This window comes from Mobula birostris, chromosome 16 (genome assembly GCF_030028105.1).
Source record: "Mobula birostris isolate sMobBir1 chromosome 16, sMobBir1.hap1, whole genome shotgun sequence".
In the NCBI taxonomy this organism is placed as follows: Eukaryota; Metazoa; Chordata; class Chondrichthyes; order Myliobatiformes; family Myliobatidae; genus Mobula; species Mobula birostris.
Window position 1 is genome coordinate 4,505,286 of NC_092385.1, and position 19,550 is coordinate 4,524,835.

The 19,550-nt window shown below is 42.6% G+C and overlaps 1 protein-coding gene across 2 annotated transcripts in view; it reads right to left on the reverse strand.

The window, feature by feature from the left end:
- eefsec (eukaryotic elongation factor, selenocysteine-tRNA-specific) overlaps positions 1-19,550 on the reverse strand; it is a 491,014-nt gene that overhangs the window by 157,475 nt on the left and 313,989 nt on the right. The gene's annotated exons all lie outside the window — the stretch shown is intronic.

The following is a 19,550-nucleotide window of genomic DNA, read 5'->3' on the forward strand; positions in this document are numbered from 1 at the left end:
CATCCCTACAATCACCAAGATCCTTTTCCGTAGGCAAAGCAAAGTATTCATTAAGTACCTCTGCTATCTCCTCCAGTTCCATATACACTTTTACACTGTCATGCTTGATTGGTCCTATTCTAGTTGTGGGCTGTTGACTCAAAAGACACATTTCACTGTATATTTCAATGTTTCGATGTGCATGTGACAAACAAAGCTAATCTTTCTTTTGTTCTACTTCACTGCGCTGCGTAATGATCGGATCTGTATGAACAGTATGCAAGACAAGCTTCTCACTGTATCCCAGTACATGGCAATAATATGCCAATTCCAATACCAGTTGGTGAGCCATATAGATATTTACAACAATCCAGTAACTTGATGAATAACATTTAAAAAAACACCTCCTTTGTTTTTGCAACACTGAGGGAGAAGTTGTTTTCTTGACACCACTGTGTCAAAGTGATGACTTCTTCTCTGTAGGCTGCCTCATTATTATTTGAGAATAGGCCAATCAGTGTAGTGTCGTCAGCAAATTTAATTAGCAGATTGGAGCTGTGGGTGGCGACATAGTCATGGGTATACAGAGAGCAAAGGAGGGGGCTTAGGACACAGCCCTGAGGGGTACCTATGTTGAGGGTCAGAGGGACAGAGGTGAGGGAGCCCACTCTTACCACCTGCTGGCAATCTGACATCCTTAAAGAATTTAACCAGGCTCATGAGGCATGACCTGCCCCTCACAAAGCCATACTGACTATCTCTAATCAGATTGCACTTTTCCAAATATAAATCCTTTCTCTAAGAATTCTCTCCAATAGTTTGTCCACCATTGAAGATAATTCTCAGGGTTATCCCTACTTCCTTTCCTGAACAAAGGATTAACATTTGCCTCCTTCCAATCATCTGGTACTATTCCTTTATTCAACAGGAATAAATTTTAATTGGAACTATTATAAATCCGCACACTTCAATATTGATTTTGAGAACCTAAAAGCCAGTAAATGTTTAAATAAAATTTGAAACAAATAAACTATCAAATTATACCTTTCTTCTAACAAATGAGTGATACATTTATCTTTTTCTATTTATGAAATACATTTGAAAAACTTGAGCGAGGGGGAGTTGTTAAGTATAGATTTGCACTGAGGTGCAGGAAGCAATATCCCTAAATACATGTTAACCTGAGCAGGAATACTGATTTCACTCCACGTTCAGTATCACTGACTCAATTCCCGAACATAAGCCATCCTCAGCCCATTCCTAGCAGATCATGGAGGAGGGGTGGTGGGAGTCAAAATATAAAAGATACAATAAAATGTCAAGGAGGATCCGGTTTCCTAAATCTGAACCTTTCAGGGTTATCTGATTAAACGATAACAAACCCCAAAGTGAACAGAAACATGCAGTCCCGGACCAGCAAACAGCAGCCTTGCATTAACTGAATCTTCACGGGAGTAAAGACAACTCTGGGGAGAGGGTATCAACGTTTGAAAGGATCGAAGAGATGCTAATGAATAAATACGATGGCTGAACTTGTAACATCTCCACGGATAGAGCAGAGCTCAGGGAGGGGGAAAGCAAGCAGACAGTTTAGAAAGTATTGTACACTGTGAGAGAAAACATCTTGCATATCCATGTGAAAAAAGGAAGCCAGACAAGAGTAGGTGAAAAATTCAAAGATTCAAAGTGCATCTATTATTAAAGTATGTATGCAGTATACAACTCTAAGTATATATCTCTTCAGCAACGATTTTTAAAATCTTTAGGAAACTAAAGAAAGTAGATTAATTTTAAATGTGAAGACGGAAACAGAGTCAGAATCAAGTGGTGGAATTTGTTGTTGTGTGAGAGCAACACTGCGCAAGGCATCAAAAAAACTAGAATAAAAATACCACAATAAAAAATAAATAAATACGTAGCGTAAGAGAGAAATAGCAAGGTAGAGCTCATGGACCATTCAGAAACCTTACTTATTTAGAGATACAGCGTGGATCGGGCCCTTTCTGCCCAACAAGCCACACAGCACAGCAACCCAGCACACTCAACGTTTCAGAAACAGCTTCTTCCCCTCCACCATCACATTTCGGAATGGACAATGAACCCATGAACATCACCTCACTATTTTTGCACTACTTATTTACTTGTTTAAATATATATATTTCCTACTATCATTTATAATAATTTTTCTGGCATCTTCTCCCTTCTTTGTTAGTCCTGAGAAGGGTCTCAGCCAGAAGCATCGACTATCTATTCATTTCCACAGATCCTGCTGACTTCCTGAGCTCCAGCATTTTGTGGGTGTTGCTTTATGTTTCCAGCATCTGCAAACTTCTTGTGTTTATAATAATTTTATTTATTGTTCTGTACTGCTGCTGCAAAGCAACAAATTTCACGACATACATCAGTGATAATAAACCTGATTCTAATTCTGAAAAATGAGTAGTCTATGGTCAGTTTTACCCTAATCAAGTGGGGCCAACACAAGTGCAAAAAAGTGGTATCAGAGAGAGGAGGGGGTCAGCAGCACACACCTCGTTCTCCACTCTGAACTATTCCCTTGCCTAAATGCAAGCACAACCATCTTTCTGATGTCGACTTCAGCCCCAAGCAGTACATAACTGGAATACTTCAGTCCACTCCAACACCTTGACTGCCTGAACTGGCAAACAACATTCCTCCGGACACACTGTGAAACCCAGCGAATTGTGGGAATTAAATGGTTCCCGATTGATCCGGACCACACAAATCCCTCCTGAACCCACACACCCAGCCTCTAGTTTGTTGACGGCATTCGGACTGGTTGCATCACGATCCGGTGGGGCAATTTGAATGTGCAGGGATGTAAGAAACTACAGAGAGCGGTGGACTCAGCCCAATCGATCATGAGCACCATTGTTCAAATTTACAGGAGGTGCTTCCTCAAAAAGGCAACACCCATCATCAAAGATGGCAGCTTCTCGAAGCTGCCATAGACAGGAGGTACAAAAGCTTTAAGTCCCACACCACCAGGTTCAGGAACAGCTACTTTCCTTTAACCATTCAATTCTTGAACTGACCAGGACAACCTTAATCACTACCAGAGTTTAGCAACACTCTGACCACTCAGATCACTTTGCACTACAATGGACCTAGTTTGTTTTTGTTCTAATTATGTTTTCTTGTAAAAATTATGTATAATTCTTTCCCCATGAATACTGCTTATCTGATGCTGTGTTCCTGTGATGCTGCTGCAATCATACATGTATTTGTGCATTTGACAATAAACTTAACTTTGACTTTGTCAAGTGAGAAGCAGCTTTGAAAGGCAAATAAGATGACACAAGGAATTTTTTTTAAATTTCAAATATACTTTATTCAAAAATATATACAATAAACCATTCAATAACTTTTCATCCTTTACATACGTTTCCATTATAGTCAGTACATATCCGTATTTATAGCCACCCACGTGGCACTCCAGTAGTTCAGCTTACCACATCATTGTTGAGGGGTATACTCCCCGCCCCCCGCCCCCTCCCACTCCCACGGGTGGAGAAACCTATACTGTGGTCCTTCCCCACCGGGCCCTTGCGGTGGCTGCACCGAGTTTCAATGCGTCCCTCAGCACGTACTCCTGCAGCCGAGAATGTGCCAGTCGGCAGCATTCTCCCACGGACATCTCCATGTGCTGGCAGATCATCAAGTTTCGGGCCGACCAAAGAGCGTCTTTCACTGAGTTGATGATCTGCTAGCAGCACCGGATGTTGGTCTCCGTGTGCGTCCCCGGGAACAGCCCGTAGATCAGAGAGTCCTCTGTTACGCAGCTGCTGGGGATGAAACGTGACACTAGCCCATCCATCCTCCTCCACACCCTCTTTGCGAACTGGCAGTGTGCAAAGAGGTGGGTCACAGACTTCTCTTCACTGCAGTCCTCCCGTGGGCAGTGGGGTGCGGAGACGATGTTCCGGGCGTACAGGAGGGCTCTGACTGGGAGGGCCCCTCTCACCGCCAGCCAGGTGAAGTCTTGGTGCCTGTTGGTGAGATCTGGCGATGAGGCATTTTGCCAGATGAACTGGACAGTCTGCTCAGGGAACCACCCCACTGTGTCCATCACGTCCTTCTCCTGCAGTGCCTGCAGGACATTACGTGCCAACCACTGCCTGATGGCCCTGTGGTCAAAGGCATTCTCCTGGAAGAACTTTGCTACGTAGGACAGGTATGCCGGCAACGACCAGCTGACTGGGGCGTTGTGTGGGAGTGGGGCCAGACCCATCCTTCGTAGCCAGGGCGACAGGTAGAACCTGGGCACATAGTGGTACTTGGTGCCCACATACCTGGGTTCTACACACAACCTGATGCAGCCACATACGAAGCTGGCCATCAGGGTGAGGGCGACATTGGGGACGTTCTTGCCCCCGTTGTCCAGGGACTTGTGCATGACGGTCCGTCTCACCCGCTCCATCTTGGATCCCCAGACGAATCTGAAGACAGTTCGGGTGATTTCCAAGCTGCAGGAGTGGGGGACGGGCCACACCTGCGCCAAGTACAGCAGCCCTGAGAGCACCTCACACCTGATGACCAGGTTCTTGCCCGTTATCAACAGGGAGCGCCCTCCCCACAGTCCCAGTTTCTGTTTCACCTTGGCAGTCCGCTCCTGCCAGTTCTTGTTGCACGCCTCAGCCCCTCCGAACCAGATCTCCAACACTTTCACGTGGTCAGACCTGATGGTGAAGGGGACGCTGGATCGGTCGGGCCAGTTGCCGAAGAGCATGGCTTCACTCTTCGTGCGGTTGACCCTGGCCCCCGACGCTAGCTCGAACTGTTCGCAAGTGCCAATCAACCTGCGAACTGACCTCGGATCAGAGCAGAAGACGGTGTCGTCATCCATGTACAGGGAGGTTTTCATTTGGGTCCCTCCACTGCCTGGCAGCGTCACCCTTCTTATGCCCTCCTCCCTCCTGATGGCTTCCGCAAAGGGTTCTATGCAGCAGACACACAAGGAATGACCCAACAACAGTGGTTCCTTTGCAAGACCATAAGACATAGGAGCAGAATTAGGCTATACAGTCCATCGAGTCTGCTCCACCTTTACATCATGGTTAATTTATTATCCCTCTCACCCACATGAGATTCATAGAATCAGAGGAGAACAGCACAGAAATGGGCCCTACGGCCCATCTAGTCTATGCTGAAACCACTTAAACTGCCTACTCCTATCAGGACCACAGCCCTTCATACCCCTACCATCCATGTACCTATCCAAACTTCTCTTAAACATTGAAATTGAGCTCACATGCACCACTTGTGCTGGCAGCTCGTTCCACACTCTCACCACCCTCTGAGTGAAGAAGTTTTCCTCATGTTCCCCTTAAATTTCTCACCTTTCACCCTTAACTCACGATCTCTGATTGTAGTCCCACCCAACCTCAGTGGAAAAAGCCTGTTTGTATTTACCTTATCTATACCCCTCATAATTTTGCATACTTCTATCAAATCTCCTCTCAATCTTCTATGTTTGTAAAGAATAAAGTCCTAACCTATTCAATCTTTCCTTATAACTCAGAGCCTACAGATCCAGCAGCATCCTTGTAAATTTTCTTTGCACTCTTTCAACCTTGTTTACATTCTCTTGCCTTGTCCCCATAACCTTTGACTCCCTGATAATTAAGAACCTATCAACCTCCACCTTAAGCATACCCAATGACTTGGCCAGCACAGCTGTCTGTGGCAAGGAATTCCACAGATTCACCACACATTGTAGGTTATGTTCAGTCATAAGTGACCCATTCACAATTTAAATTAAAAGCTTCTTCCACAAGGGACTATGGTAATTTGGAGTTAGGGTTAGGGGTAAGTCTAGATGGACCAAAGAGTCTTTTTCAGTGCCGTAGTGCTCTAAGATTCTATTTGACTCTAATAGTTATATCAGTGAAGTCACTTTATGAAGTGGACAATGAAATTCTGTTTTTCCTGGTCACTTTGTTTCAGATATTAAAGACACAAATGAGCCCTAGCACAGTCAGATACAAAGGGCTTTCTGTCTTGGACAATGTTATTCGCAGCCTGGCACCTCAACATCTAGTACTTGTCTTCTGTCATCAGATTTCTGAATGGTTTATGAACACTGCCTCACTATTTCTCTTTTGCTGTCCATCCATCTATTGATCTATCTATCTATGTACCTATCAATCTATCTACCTTTCTCACTATCAATCTATCCAAATACCTATCTATTGATCTATCTTTCTCACTATCAAACTATCCAGCTGTCTATCTATCTATCTATTGTAATTTTTAAATATCACATTGCACTGCAGTCACAAAATGACAAATTTCACAACAGATATCAGCGATAATAAACCGGATTCTGACTCTGTTTGAACAATATATTTCCATCTATTTGAGTGAGATTTCCAATTTTTGCTTGATTTGATGTTCAATGTGATCAGGACTGAGACTGGCAACTTATTCTCCCATGGACTTTCCTCATCCCACTGGCTGAAGCTAAATTTAATTTCAGGTCGCAGGAAGATATTCATGATTAATATTTAATATTCTTCTATGCGAGGCTTTTCTTGGTATTTTGTCTATCAGAATCAGCATCAGGTTTAATGTCACTGCATATGCTATAGAGGTTGGGTTGCCCTGTTGTAGGGAAGATAGGATTAAAATGCCAAATAGAATTACCAAATTGATCAGGATAGGTCTTAATTCGTTGGAGAATAAGGCACACATTATAGAAACATGAAGATTATGATAGGCAAGGGTAAGGTAGGCATTAACAGTTCTATCCCCCAGGGAAGAGGAGTTCAAAATGATAGGGCAAAGGGTAACACTAATGCTTTTGAATGGACAATCCTACAAAGGGTAGTGGATTCAGCCCAGTACATCACGGGTAAAGCTCTCCCAACCATTGTGCACATCTACGTGAAATGCTGTCGTAGGAAAGCAGCATCCATCATTAAAAATCCTCACCACCCAGGCCATGCTCTCTTCTCGCTGCTGCTATCAGGTAGAAGGTACAAGAACTTCAAGGCTCACATCACCAGGTTCAAGTACAGCTACTACTCCACAACCATCAAGCTCTTGAATAAAAGGGGATAACTACACTCACTTGTCCATCCATTGAGATCTTCCCACAACCAATGATCTCACCAAGGACTCTTTATCTCATGGTCTTGTTATTTATGTATATACACATTTGCACAGTTTGTTGCACTCCAGTTGATCTTTCATTGATCCTGTTATAATTATGATGCTATAGTAATGAACACAAGAAAATGAATCTCAGTGTTGTATGTGATGACATTTATGTACTCTGATAATAAAATTTACTTTGAACTTTGAAAGTGAGGGGGTAAGGATTTAAAAAGAACCTGAGGGGTGACTTTTTCACACAGAGGGTGCTGAGTATATGTAACAAACTGCCAGAAGAAGTGGTTCAGGCAGGTATAATAGCATCATTTAAGGAACACTTGGTAAATTGGTTGCCACATCTCAAAAGTTCAAAGTTCAAAGTAAATTTATTATCTAAGTACATATATGTCACCATATACAATCCTCAGCTTTGTTTTTTTTTGCCGGCATTCATAATGAATACAAAGAAACACAATAGAATCAATGAAAAACCACACACAACAAAATGGACAACCAGTGTGTACAAGACTATAAACTGTGCAAATACAGAGAAAATAATAATAATAATAAATAAGCAATAAATATTGAGACCATGATTGAGACCTTAATTCGAATGTTGAAAGGCATGGACAGAGTGGATGTGGCAAAGTTGTTTCCCATGGTGGGGGAGTCTAGTTAGAGAGAGCATGACTTAAGGATTGAAGGGCGTCCATTCAGAACAGAGATGCAAAGAAATTTTTTTAGCCAGAGGGTGGTGAATCTATGGAATTTGGGCGGCAGTGGAGATCAAGTCATTGGGTATATTTAAGGCAGAGGTTGATAGGTATCTGAGTAGCCAGGGCATCAAAGGTTATGGTGAGAAGGCGGGGGAGTGGGACTATATGGGAGAATAGATCAGCTCATGATAAAATGGTGGAGCAGACTTGATGGTCCGAATGGCCAACTTCTGCTCCTTTGTCTTATGGTCTTATGGTCTTTCATTCCCGCATTCATCCCTGTGAACCTTCTCTGAACACTCTGCAATGCCAGCACATCTCTTCTTTAATGAGGAACCCAAAACTGTTCACAATACTCAAGATGAGGCCTCACCAGTGCCTATAAAGCCTCAGCATTACATCCCTGCTCTTGTATTCTAGACTACTTGAAATGAATACTAACATTGCGTTTGCCTTCCTCACCATCAACTCTACCTGCAAGTTAACCTTTAGGGCGTTCTGTACAAGGACTCCCAAGTCCCTTTGCATCTCAGATCTTTGTATTTTCTTCCCAATTGGAAAATAGTCTGCACATTTATTTCTACTGCCAAAGTACAAGACCATACATTTACCAACATTGTATTTCATTTGCCACTTTCTTGCCCATTCTCCTAATCTAAGTCCTTCTGCAGCCTACCTATTCCCTCAACACTACTTGCCCCTCCACCAATCTTCGTATCACCTGCAAACTTGGCAACAAAGCCATCTATTCCATCGTCTAAATAATTTACATACAGCATAAAAAGAAGTGGTCCCAACACAACCCCTGCGGAACACCACTAGTCACTTGCAGCCAACCAGAAAAGGACCCTTTTATTCCCACTCACTGCCTCCTACCAATCAGGCAAATACTCTAACCATGCCAGTAACTTTTCTGTAATACCAAGGGCTCACTCTTAACTTGGTAAGCAGTCTCACGTGAGGCACCTTGTCAAAGGCCTTCTGAAAGTCCAAATATACAACATCCACTGCATCCCCTTTATAAACTTCTATAGACATACTGTGGACAGCATTCTGACAAGCTGCATTACTGTCTGGTGTGGGGGGCAGGGGCTACTGCACAGGACCGAAGGAAAATGCAGAGGGCTGTAAATTCAGTTGGCACAATCTTGGGTACTAGCCTGCAAAGTCCCAGGGCAACTTCAAGGAGCAGTGTCTCAGAAAGGCAGCGTCCATTATTAAGGACCTCCAGCACCCAGGGCATGCCCTTTTCTCACTGTTACCATCAAGTAGGAGGTACAGAAGCCTGAAGGCACACACTCAGCGATTTAGGAACAGCTTCTTCCCCTCTGCCATCTGATTTCTAAATGGACATTGAACCCGTGAACACTACCTCATTTTTAAAAATATATATTATTTCTGATTTTTGCACAATTTTTAATCTATTCAATACACGTAATTGATTTACTTAGCTGACTTATTTATTTATTATTGTTACTATTTTATTATTTTTTCTCTTCTTCTATATTATGTATTGTATTGAACTGCTGCTGCTAAGTTAACAAATTTCACGACACATGCCGGTGATAATAAACCTGATTCTGATTCTGATATATCCTACATGTAATCTCATCAAACAATTCCAACAGGTTCATCAGGAAAGATTTGCCATTTGAGTATTTCTTTGTTTTTGGAATACATCTATCCTGCACCTTCCTCATTTTTTTCCAGAAACTCATGTCATTGCTGTTCTGCTGTCATTCCTGCCAGCATCTCTTTCCAATTTACTTTGACCAACTCCTCTTTCATACCACTGAAATTTCCTTTACTCTACTGAAATAGTGCTACACCAGACTTTACTTTCTCCCTATCAAGTTTCAAGTTGAAATCAATCATATTGTGATCACTGTCTCCTAAGGGTTCTTTTACCTTAAACTCCCTAATCACCTCCAGTTCATTACATAACACCCAGTCCAGTATAGCTGATCCCCTAGAAGGCCCAACGAGAAACTGCTCTAAAAAACCATCTTGTAGGCATTCAGTAAACTCAGTCTCTTGAGAACCATTACCAATCTGATTTTCCTGATTGATCTGCACGTTGAAATCTCTCATGACTATCATAAAATTTCCCTTTTGACACGCCCGTTGTAATCTGTGGCCCACATCCCAGCTACTGTTGGGAGGCCTGTTTACTATTGCCAACAGGGCCAACAGGGCCCCTTTACTCTTGCAGTTCGATTAAGGTCACAGGTACATGGAAAGATGCGGCTGGGAGGAATAAGGGCTGAATGCAGAAAGTTGGGATTAGCTGGGAGGGCAACATTGTCAGCATGGACTGGTTAGGCTGAAGGGCTGTATTTTCTTTGACTCTAAACTTGTCTAGAAGATGCACTCCTCCACTCCAAGTAGGCAATGGAATAAAAGTTTAACTTTCTTTAAGAACTGCATAAGGGTAGGTATGTATTTCCATTAGATACAGGAGCAGAGTTAGGCCATTTGGCCCATCGAGTCTGCTCCTCCATTTCATCATGGCTGATCCATTTTTCCTCTCAGGCTCAATCTCCCGCCTTCCCCCCATAACCTCTCATGCCCTGACTAATCAAGAATCTACCAACCCGGTACACGGTAGTGTAACGGTTAGCGTAACAGTATTACAGCACCAGCGACCTGGTACACGGTAGCATAACGGTTAGCATAACGGTATTACAGTACCAGTGACCTGGGTTCGATTCTGCTGCTGTCTGTAAGAAATTTGTACTTTCTTCCATGACTGGGTGAGTTCCCTCTGGGTGCTTCAGTATCCTCCCACATTCCAAAAACGTATGGGCTAGGATTAGTAAGTTCTGTGTGAGCTATGTTGGCGCAGGAGGCATGGTGACCCCTGTGGGCTGCCCACAGCGCACCCTCAGACTATGTTGGTTGTTGACGCAAAGGACGCATTTCACTGTCTGCTTCTATGTCGTGTGACAAATAAAGCCTAACTTTAATCTTGAACCTCCTTCTCCCAACCACCAAGTCATGCCTATTGAAATACCCCTTACGTAACGGTTAGTGTAATTATATTGCAGCACAAGGAAACCAGGCTCAGTTATGTCGCAGTCTGTAAGGAGTCTGCATGTTCTCTTTGTGACCACAAGGGTTTCCTCCCCCCGTCCAAAAATGTATGGGTTAGTTTGACACATGGATGTATTTGGTCATTGTGGATTCATTGGGCCTGTTACCAAACTGTGCCTCAAAGTAAAATATTCAATTGATTGGAAGAGAAAAACAAAGCAAGACAAATAATTTAATTTCTTTTGCACAAACTCCCATAGCCCCTAATGATCCATCACAAATTCCCACAGCCCTCAATGATCCATCACAAATTCCCACAGCCCTCAATGATCCATCACAAATTCCCACAGGCCTCGATGATCCATCACACATTCCCAGAGGCCCTGATGATCCATCACACACTCCCACAGGCCCTGATGGCCCATTATAAAATTCTTCAGCCCACTGTGATTTGTCTCTGAGGCCAACATGAGAGCATCCTTCAGAAGAATGAGCCCACGGAAAACATCAGACCAGATGGGATATCTAGCCAAGTACTAAAGACCTGTGCTCATCAACAGGCTGGAGTGTTCACTGATATTTTTAACTTCTTGCTTCGACAGTCTGAGGCACCCGCCTGCTTCAAGCAGGCTACAATGAACGTGGTAACCTGCCTCAATGACTATCATCCAGTAGCACATATATCCACAGTGATGAAGTGTTTTTAGAGGTTGGTGATAAAACATTTCAACTCCTGCCTGAGAAGTGACTTGGCCTACCAGCACAACAGGTCCACTGCAGATGCTATTTCATTGGCTTTTTACTCAACCCTGGAACATCTGGACAGCAAAGATACATATATCAAGATGCTCCTTATCAACTACAACTCGGCATTCAATACTATCATCCCCTCAAAACTAATCAATAAGCTCCAACACATTGGCTTCAATAATTCCTTGTGCAATTGGATCCGGGATTTCCTCACTTGTGGACCGCAGTCAGTTTGGATTGGCAACAACATCTCCTTCATGATCTCTATCAGCACAGGTGCACCACAAGGCTGTGTGCTTAGCTCCCTGCTCTACTCACTTTACACTTATGACTGTGTGGCTAAGCACAGCTCCAATGCCATATTTGTTTGCTGATGACACCACTGTTGTGGGCCAAATCAAAGGTGGTGATGAATCAGCAGGCAGGAGGGAGAATGAAAATCTGAATGAGTGCAGCTACAACAACAACCTCTCTCTCAATGTCAGCAAGACCAAGCAGCTGATTATTGTCTGGAGGCCCATGAGCCAGTCCTCATCAGAGGTTCAGAGGTAGAGAGGGTCAGCAACTTTACATTCCTCAGTGTTATAATTTCAGAAGACCTGTCCTGGGCCCAGCACATAAGTGCAATTATGAAGAAAGTATGGCAGCTCCTTAACATCTTTAGGAGTTTGCAAAAACTTGATGTAACATCTAAAACTTTGACTATCTTCTATAGCTGTGCAGTGGAGTGTAGATTAACTGGCTGCATCACAGCCTGGTATGAAGAAACCAATGCTCTTGAATAGAAAATCCTACAAAAATTAGAGGATATGGCCCAGTCCGTCATGGGTAAAGCCCTCCCCACCACTGACCACACCTACATGGAGCGTTGTTGCAGGAAAGCAGCATCCGTTATCAGGGACACCCACCGGCCAGGACACGCTTTCTTCTGGATGCTTATTCAAGAAGAAGGTACAGGAGCCTCAGGATTCACAACATCAGGTTCAGGAACAGTAACTACCCCTCAGCCATCAGGTTCTTGAACCAGTGAGAATAACTTTACTTGTCCCATCACTGAACTATTCCCACAATCTATGGACCCACTTTCAAGGACTCTACATCTCATGTTCTCTATATTTATTGCTTGCTTTCTTGCTTATTTATCTATTTATTTATTTATCTATCTATTTATGTATTATTACCATCATCATCATTTCTTTTTCTTTTCTTGTGCTGCCCTGTTGATATGGTCTTTCATAGATTCCATTATGGTATTGGATTTATTGAGTATGCCCGCAAGAAAATGAATCTCAAGGTTGTATATGGTGACACATATGTACTTTGATAATAAATTCACTTTCAACTTTGCACTACGGAGTAAAGGAATTCTCTGGAACCATCAGCACGTGAAGGGTTAAAGCAGATTGGAATTTCTATTTTTGATTTTTAAGACACATTAATCAGCTATTTATTGTAAAACATTGGTCTGAAATGGTTTTAATTAGGAATTCTGCCAGGAAACTAACATCCGGTGCCATTTAACCACAAGCATTTTACGTCAAAAAAAGCCTTTGAAGAAGGAGTTCAGTTGTTGCATTTTGAATATGCCCTGAATAAAACTGCACATGGGCCAGAGGTAATGTACAGAGTGACACTGAGGAAAGAAAAACTCTCCACAGGAAACGTTTCCCCTTTCGCCACAAACCACGGCAGACACTCCCGCAGCCCCAAGCAGGGATCTGAACTGCACTTGACATCTACCCTCCACATCAATCATTTCACTCACAGGAACCTTTGCCAACAAAACAAAACTTGAATTTATGATGGAGCTCTTCATAACACTTGACAGCCAGCCAAAATTACTTTCAAGTTACCATAGGAAACACTGCATCCAATTTGTGCACAGAAAGATCCCATAAAAGGTAATGGGCGGTCATAAAAAGAAATACAAAGAATTATTTACAAGCTCAGGGTGTCACGGAGGATTTTACGACCAATAAGCTTGGGTGGCAGAGTAGCATAACCGTTAGCATATCGCTATCAGTGATGGCGTTTATTTTATTTTTAAAATAAAAATTAATTTTAACTTGCCTGTATTTTAAATGTATAGTCTTATTATTTAATGTATTAATAAAGAAGCACATACACAGTATTACTATATCACAAATCTGTTTTTTTAAAATATTTTGATAACTGTATTTCAATATAATTGGTGTCTTTTGTAACCCGATGCCTTTGATTTTATATATTTAAATCTCTATTTCTTGAGGAGACTGAGGTCCTTTAACATCTGCCGGACGATGCTGAGGATGTTCTACGAGTCTGTGGTGACCAGTGCTATCATGTTTGCTGTTGTGTGCTGGGGCAGCAGGCTGAGGGTAGCAGACACCAACAGAATCAACAAACTCATTCGTAAGGCTAGTGATGTTGTGGGGATGGAACTGGACTCTCTCACGGTGGTGTCTGAAAAGAGGATGCTGTCCAAGTTGCATGCCATCTTGGACAATGTCTCCCATCCACTACATAATGTACTGGTTGGGCACAGGAGTACATTCAGCCAGAGACTCATTCCACCGAGATGCAACACAGAGCGTCATCGGAAGTCATTCCTGCCTGTGGCTATCAAACTTTACAACTCCTCCCTTGGAGGGTCAAATGCCCTGAACCAATAGGCTGGTCCTGGACTTATTTCCTGGCATAATTTACATATTACTATTTAACTATTTATGGTTCTATTACTATTTATTATTTATGGTGCAACTGTAACGAAAACCAATTTCCCCCGGGATCAATAAAGTATGACTATGACTATATTATTCTGAGGAAGGGTCCATAGGCTTCACCGGACAGCCAAAGGGATCGGTGACGTAAAAATGGTTAAGAGCCCCTGTTCTAGAAGCCCATACCACATAGTGACCACTCTCTGGATGCTACAATTACCACCCCCCCCCCCCCCCGTTACTATTAAACTTTCCCTTCGCACCTTAAACCTACGGTCTCTAGCTCTTGACTCCCCAACCCTAGGTAAAAGACTGTGTGCGTTCACCCTGTCTATGTCCTACATGATTTTATACATTTCATGTTTGGCGTGGCATGAGAGAGAATCTGATGATGGCAGAAAGACTGGGCTCCAGTGACGGCAGAAATGAACAGATTTAGCTCTGGATCCTATGAGATTTGTCAACGATCGTCACCTAGCTCAGCCGTCTCCATTAAACCTGTATCCACTGATCCCCTCCATCTCTCCCTCTCTCTCAGTATGTTCAAGGAAAATGCACACGTACTGTGCAAGTCTTAGGTACATGTCAAAGAGAATTCTGTCAAGTGGAGATGCCTTCAAAAACAATGAAAAGTTTCTAAATATCAAAAACTTACCATAAAGAGCTAAACAGCTAAAAAACTAAATCAAATCAATATCTGATGTGACCAACACACACAGAATGCTGGAGGAACTCAGCAGGCTAGGCAGCATCTATGGAAAAAAAGTACAGTCAACGTTTCTGGCTGAAACCCTTCACCAGCCCTAAGGGTTTTGGCCCGAAATGTCAACTGTACTTTTTTCCATAGATGCTGCCTGGCCTGCTGAATTCATCCAGCATTTTGTACGTGTTGCTCGGATTTCCAGCAGCTGCAGATTTTCTCTTGTTTTTAATATTTGGTGTGACCATCCTTTGCCTTTATATCTGCACCAATTCTCATAGGTACACTGTTGTGCAGTTTTATAAGTAAATCAGTTGGTAAGTTGTTCTGAGCACCTTGGAGAATGTGCCACAGTTTTTCAGCAGATTTTGGTTGTCTTATTTGCTTCTGTCTCTCCTGGTAATCCCAGACAACCTCAATGATATTGAGATCAGGGCCCTGTGGAGGCCATACTATCTGAAATCATACAAAAACTCTAGGGTGCCTAAGTCTTTTGCACAGTACTGTATACCCTCTTCCAGAATGTAGAACACAGAACAGTAAGAGTACAGGAACAGGCCCTTCAGCCCAAGATGTGTCAAACTAATTAAATCTGTTTTAATTTTAGAAACAGCTTCTTTCCCTCCGCTGTCAGATTTCTGAATGGTCTATGAACCCATGAACACTGCCTCACTATTCCTCTTTTAAGTACAGAGATTTTTAAAATGTATTGCACTAAACTCCTTGGGTGGTGGGGTGTAGATATGTCTCTATCAAAGGAGGTGTAAGGTGCTCCCTTTCTCCATTAGCCTGTAAGTCACCCTTTGGCAAGGTGTAGCACCTGCTTAGCCCCTGTTCAGGGTCATGTGAAGCCATTGGTGGAGGTAGTGGGTGGTTGTATGAGCAGCTAGTGCATATCACAAGTCCTGGTTATGCAACCACTGACGCCAGGCAGACAATCGCTGAGGAGTATTGATAATGGCTGGGGTCACCCCTCTTGTAAAGACTCTGCCCAGAAAAAGGCAATGGCAAACCACTTCTGTAGAGAAATTTGCCAAGGACAGTTGCGGTCATAGGACCATGACTGCCCACGTCATATGGCACGGCACGTAACCATGGTGATGATCCAGCACTGAGGAACCTCTCCATCTGGGAGTGGCCTTTTCTCATTACTACCATCAGGGAGGAGGGACAGGTGCCTGAAGATTACAAGAAGTGCAATCGTTGAACAACCCACATGGACAGGAAGGCTCACGTCATACAACATGGCCCATAATGATGATGATGACTCTACTGCTGCTACAAAACAACGCATTTCACAACATATGTCAGTGATGATAAACCTGATTCTGATTCAAATGCCTGACTAAAGTAATCCCTTCTGCCTACACAATGTCCATATGCCTCTGTTTCCTGCACTTCAGGTGGCTATCTAAGAACCTCTTGAAGGCTTCCATCATACCAGCTTCAGCTGTGCTCGCCTCACACTTTTCAGAAACAATAATCACATGCCGTGTCTGCTCGTTCAGTCAAGCCATGTGCACCTTGTCATCCTCAGAACTGGTTTATTATCACAGACATACGTCGTGAAATTTTTTTTGTTTTGTAGCAGTACAGTGACAAACATTAAAACATTACTAAAAGTTACAATAAGAAATATGAAGTTAATTAAACAAACAAACATGGTACATGTGTAGAAATCTGCTCTTTGGTCTCAAAAGACTTTTCGAGCAGAAGTCTTTGGTCACATACTAAATCTCCTTAAGCTCATCATAAATTATAGCAGTTGTTGTGTCTTCTTTATGATTTCATCAATATGTTGGGCCCAGGATAGACCCTCTAAGATGCTGACACCAGGAACTTGAAGCCGCTCACCCTTTCCACCACTTGGCCCTCAATGAGGACTGGTGTGTTCCACATTGTTTACAATTGATTCCAAGCTTCTGCAAGTTTAGAAATTTTACTCCTCAAATCTGAAGCCACTCCTTGCTGTATTTTAGACATACTAGGCAGGAAGGAACATGGATAGGAAAGTTTTACAGGGATATTGAGTGCCATTCTGATTGCCAAGATGTTATTAAATCAGAAAGATTGCAGATGTTAATGAGTTCTGGCAGCTCGAGCTATAGGGAGAGATTGGACAGGCTGGGGCAATTTTCCCTGGACAATAGGTGGCTGAGGTCTGACCCTGTAAAGGTTTATAAAATCATGAGGGGCAATGGTGGCAGTCTTTTTCCCCAGGGTAGAGGAGCCTGAAAGTCAAGGGGCAAGATTCAAAGTTGACCTGAGGGTAAATCTTTTCACACAGAGGTAGGTATATGGAATGAAGAGCTGGAGAAATTGGTAGAGGCAGGTATAACGATATCTAAAATATGATTGATGGGCTCTTGGACAGGAAAGGTCAATGGCGATATAGGCCAAACGCAGGCAGGTTTCCATGATGTGGACAGCTTGAGTTTGAAGTAAATTTATTATCAAAGTACATGTATGTCACCAATTACAACCCTAAGATTCATTTTCCTGCACGCATACTCAATAAATCAGAATTATAACCATAACCATAACATAATCAATAGGAGACCATATCAACTTGGGCATTCAACTAGTGCGCAAATACAAAAAGAAAGAAATAAGAATAATAAATAAATAAATAAGCAATAAACATTGAGAACATGAGATGAAGAGTCCTTGAAAGTGAATCCATTGGTTATGGGACCATTTCAATGATGGGGCAAGTGAAGTTAATCAATTTGGTTTAAGGGCCTGATGGTTGAGGGGTAATAACTCTTCCTGAACCTGGTGGTGTGAGTCCTGAGGCTCCTGTACTACAGTACTTCATTGCAAAGCTGGACTGTACACTAATATTGTACAGCAGCCTGAAGAAGAAGGCAAATGTTAAGTTAGACCAGATTTGCTAAATACTGTGGACATTAACAATGAACCAGTTGGAAAGGTTGGGTACAAGGTGAATCGAGGTGGCGGCGCCCGGGTCCGAGAGAGAGGAACGACCAAGGACCCAAGGCTTGGATGATTTAAGCACCGGGCCAGATTGAAAAGGTCAGAGTGCAGGGGCCAGACGCGAGAAATGGGCTGGCTCAGCTCACTACTTAGTAAGGTTCACTCATCTCTACGCTGAACTGAGGATGTGGCCTGCAGCCAACAGTCTCCCGAATCGGCTGCAGTGATGACCGGCTTCATGGCTGTGGACTCACTTTTGTCAACTTCAGTTGTTTGGCTGGCTTTTGATGTTTACACAACTAGATGGTTTTCTGCCCATTGGGTGTTTGACAGTCTTTTTTTAATGGGTTCTATTGGGTTTCCTTGACTTGAGGCTGGCCTGTAAGGGGATGAATCCTAAGGTTCTATGTAGTATGCATACTTCAATTATAAATTTACTTTGAACTTTGATACACGAGCAACTCAAAATCAATGCAAATAAACCATGAAGTTCAAAGTTTAAAATCCAAAGTAAATTTTTTATCAAAGTATATGCCACCACAGATTCATTTTGTTGCAAGCATTCACAGTAGAAAAAAGAAAGGCAATAGAAGCAATGAAAAACTACACACAAACAAGACTGACAAATAACCAAAGTGCAAATGTGAATCCACAAAATTCTGCAGACGCTGGATATCTTGACGAACACTCACAGAGTGCTGGAGGAACTCTGCAGATCAGGCAGCAGTTAGGGAAAGGAATAAACAGTCAACGTTCTGGGATAAGGCCTTCTATCAAGATCTTGATGAAGAGCCTCGGCCTGAAACATGGTCTGTTTATTTCTCTCCCAAGTTGCTACCTGACCTTATGCAGAAAGTAAGAAGTTAATAACTCATCGCCTTCTACCTTAGGCCACGAACTTATCAATCACCCCGATGAGATATTAACTGACGAGTTATTAACCGCAACCTTTCTGCATAATCACTCAAAGAGTTGAACTGCATGTGCACGTAACGAGAGCTGTATAATTCATCTCCTTCTACCTTAGGCCACGAACTTATCAATCACCCCTGCTGTGGACACTTTCTGGAGGTCCAAGATCCATATGCTCCACGACCACTGGACTAAGTGTGAAAATGTAGGAGGGGACTATGTTGAAAAATAAATGTGCTAGGTTTTCTAAAATTGACTCCTTCTACCTTAGGTCACGAACTTATCAATCACCCCTCGTATATGAGCAAACTCAGAAGAAAATGTCACGGATAGATGGATGTCCGATAAACCATGGCTCAATATGCAAATAACTACATGCCAAGTAATATTTGAGGTGTGCATTTTCCCGTTTTAATTAACTTAAACCAAAGGTAAGAAAATCATAGCAACTTAACTACTGAAATAAGTTCATTTTATTAATAAAATACTCTGATATCAACAAGTGTCATCAATGCAAAGTTTAAATTTTCAATCACATTTCTTCCAAAATGCATCTCCAAACCACAGACCTACTTTATGTATCTGTTTGCATTGGTCAGTGGCAAGACAATAGTGATCTGGTGGATGATAGCAAGTTCTAAGAAGGTAATTTCATTTTAAATACCACATATTATTACCAAATTCAACCTACTTGTGCTCGAGAATGGA